General features: G+C 39.9%; 1 pseudogene across 1 annotated transcript; it reads right to left on the reverse strand.

The window, feature by feature from the left end:
* Positions 1–3,553: 3,553 nt before the first annotated feature.
* On the reverse strand, positions 3,554–3,973 carry LOC307192921 (RWD domain-containing protein 1-like; annotated as a pseudogene). Its single transcript has one exon. The product of its transcript is annotated as an RWD domain-containing protein 1-like (transcript).

Below are 3,973 nucleotides of genomic sequence, written 5' to 3' on the forward strand. Positions count from 1 at the left end.
GACTGCCGAGGACCAGCCCCAGCTGAACAGGATTCACCCAAAGGGGAAGACGGAGTCGGCGTGGACAGAACTCAAGACACCTCTTCTTGGGTGCAAGGATCTGACAAATTTATTTTCAAAATTCCAAAAACTTTTATACTATAAAGTGATCTCATTTTCAAATTCAACATTCTCATTCCCACGCCAAAAACTCCCCCACATAGGCCACAAAACAAAGGTAATTTACATCAGCAGATTGATTAAAACAGGTTAGGTAATTTTCCCATCGCCCAGAGTCTCTTTCTTCTCCTGTGGTTAGTCACATGTTGGTCACATCTACGTCAGGAACACAGTCTGCGGTTTCATCGTCTTCCTTAGAAAATTAGATGTTCTTGTACCTATATGTTCTTATTCAATCAGCCAACTATTCAAAGCACAAACTCAAGCACATTATTCTTTTAACAATTGTAAATATTTATAGACTATTTTCTTCTACCTTTATAATCAAAACAAGGCACTAAATTATACAAAAAACAATTCTACTTATAAAAAGCTACCAAGTAGCCTACTCTATCTAATTTGTTATGTACCCACTGTAGCATAAAACCTTCCCACCACCATACCCAAAAATTTCCTAACCTACCTCTACCTCCCCAGGAAGGCCATAACTCATTCAACTTATTTTCTAAAATAGGCTTTTGTCACATAAATGCTTCTATTGTATTTCCTTAAACCTAACGCCTCAACCTGGGAGTAAAAATTTCAGGCATAATCATTAAGGAAGCCGGAGTAATCACAATCCCGCTTAATTTTACCCTAGGTAGGGGTCTTTCTCTAAATCCTCTATCAAAGCCGGGAATATTTACCACCTTAAACAAAAGCAGGGGGGGGGCAAGGGGAACCATACAGAGGAGAGTTTTGCTTCTCCATATTTGTACCTGGCAGTACCAGCTTTGCTTGGCACTATGGGTCTCGTCCGTGCTGAGACTCAAAGGCTCGTCCGTGCTGAGACTCAAAGGCACTTCCTATACGGCTCCCGGCAATAGACAACAACAGAAAATAATGAATTAGAAAACAAAAACAATAGTAGAAAGGAAAAAAATAAGTTCAAGTGTTAATTATTTGAAAAGACCAATAAAATATATCAACATTTCATGAATCTGGTTAGGGAAAAAAGAGAGCAAAAATATCAAGGTTAGGGGCTTACCTGGTGGCGCAGTGGTTGGGAGTCCGCCTGCCGATGCAGGGCACACGGGTTCGTGCCCTGGTTCGGGAAGATCCTGCATGCCACGGAGCGGCTGGGCCTGTGAGCCATGGCCGCTGGGCCTGCGCGTCCGGATCCTGTGCTCTGCAACCGGAGAGGCCGCAGCGGTGAGAGGCCTGTGTACAGCAAAAAAAAAAAAAGAAAAATCAAGGTTAGGAATAAGAAAGGAGATACATTCACAGACACAAAAGAGGCTGAGAGAATTATGTGCAGCTCTACAGCAACAAATGTGAAAAACTAGAGGAAATGGATATTCTCAAAGAAAAAAAAATTACCGAAACTGACCTATGAAGAAATAGAAAACTTGAAAAGACGAGTTATCACAAAAAAAAGATCAGGAAGATGAATACAGATTTACCCTTAAAGAAAGCACCAGAACCACATGGTTTCACAGCTGTATTTTATTTCTTTTAGCAATCGCTTCTCGGCCTTTTGGCTAAGATCAAGTGTATTTCTTTTAGCAAACAGATGATTCCAATGGTGTTTAATTATGCTAGACTATAGGAAAAAAATAAGAATTTTCATGCTTTTTTAAAGTAGATCTTGTAACTACTTATTTGATTTCTTTAATGGTTATAGGTTTATTCAGGTTGTCTATGTCTCCTTGATATAGTTGGGTAAATTGTAGTTTTAAAGGGAACCAATCATTTGTGCAAATTATCAAATTAATTGGCACAAGGTTGTTCATATTGTCTCATAACTTTTTAAACTATGCTGATCCACGACTGCCAATATGGTGGTTTAAGCACAAGCTTGTCTGGACAAGGAGTGAGTGGGAGCAGCCTGTACCCGGCTTTCCAAGTAACAAGCCCTAGGTATTAGGGCTGTGGCCACCCACAGGGGAAACATTTTCCTAGTTCACACAAAGGTACTGTAAGGGCTAGTGGTAGCCTAGCTATAACTTATCTGTAGCCCTCTTTTCTAAGATTATTTATTTGCTCTCTCTCTTTTTTCTCTTGATCAATGAATTCTGCCAGAGTTTTGCTTATTTTATTAGTTTATTTCAAAGAATAAAATAAATATTTATTTTTATTTTATTTGTCTTTTTACCATCTTTGCATATCTCTGTCGTGGCCTCTCCCGTTGTGGAGCACAGCCTCCGGACGCGCAGGCTCAGCGGCCATGGCTCACGGGCCCAGCCGCTCCGCGGCATGTGGGATCTTCCCGGACCGGGGCACGAACCCTTGTCCCCGGCATCGGCAGGCGGACTCTCAACCACTGCGCCACCAGGGAAGCCCTCTGCTTTCATTTTTTATTACTGCCACTCTTCCTCTTTCTTCAAGATTACTGTGCTTGTTTTCTTCTTAAGTTTTTGAACTGGAAATTTAGATGAATAATTTTTAACTTTTCTTTTGTAATATAAGTATTTAGGACTACACATTTCTCTTTATGAATCACTTTATCTGCATCCAATGAAGGTTTTTTTTGGGGGGGGTTGTTCCTACACTTATTTTTTTATTGAAGTATAGTTGATGTACAATATTATATAAGTACAATATAGTGATTCACAATCTGATGAGGTTTTTATTTAATTCTGAAAATGTTCACAAAGTTGCAAGAATTGTAGTGATGCCCAAATACCCAGCACCTAATTTCTACAGTTAAGATTTTACTATACTATATTTGCCTTATCACAGAACTTTCCATTTATCCATCCCTTCTTCTATCAATTTCAAGGATCTTATTTTTGATTCATTTCAAAGGAAGTTACAGACATTAGTACATTTGCTCTTAAACACTTCAGCACACATATCACTACCTGGAGTTCAATATTTTTTTAAACTTTAATTAATTTATTTTTGGCTGCATTTGGTCTTTGTTGCTGCGCACAGGTTTTCTCTAGTTGTGGCGAGCGGGGGTTGCTATTTGTTGTGGTGCGTGGGCTTCTCATTGTGGTGGCTTCTCTTGCTGTGGAGCACAGGCTCTAGGCACGTGGGCTTCAGTAGTTGTGGCTCAAGAGCTCTAGAGTGCAGGCTCAGTAGTTGTGGCTCATGGGATTAGTCGCTTGGTGGCACGTGGGATCTTCCCAGACCAGGGCTCGAACCCGTGTCACCTGCATTGGCAGGTGGATTCTTAACCACTGTGCCACCAGGGAAGCCCCTGGAGTTCAATATTTTTATTTATTGATCGATTGATTGAAATGTTAAGGTCAGTTTATTAAGTTTAATGATGAAAGCTGTCAGAAAATTGTTCTCCTGAAAATTATTTTTTCTTATGACTAAAGAAAAGAAAATCAACACACACTCTCAGCATAGACACAGATGCTGTGGCAGTCAAGCCTCTCTAAGATGAGGATAGTTCACTAGTTGGTCAAGTCGCTCTGTGGTCAGCAGGATGGTAGTCTGGATCATCCACCTCATCCTGTAGCTCCAAATGATTCATTTCCTGGACCAACGACTCATCTACCTCCACGCTGTATCCAGCATCCTCCAAGAACTGGATATTACATGTGTCAAGATTATGATCTGTTTCAAACAGCTGTTTCCCACTTAATTTAGCTTTTCCTGCTTGTTCTTTTTAATTCATTTCTTTTTAACTTCCAAGAGTTCTGCATCAAACTTGGCCTTCCAACTTAAGAAATTCTTAATGGTAACAGGAGTGTCTTCAAATAATTCCTTTTCTGCTTTGCTTCTTTTGTTTCTTTTCTCCTTCTCTTCCAGTTTTTAGTTGATCTACCATTTCACTTAAATTTTCTTGCACAGCTGTAACTAAAGTAAAGATCGTCACCAT

The sequence above is a fragment of the Stenella coeruleoalba genome, assembly GCF_951394435.1.
Source record: "Stenella coeruleoalba genome assembly, chromosome: 10".
Lineage (NCBI taxonomy): Eukaryota > Metazoa > Chordata > Mammalia > Artiodactyla > Delphinidae > Stenella > Stenella coeruleoalba.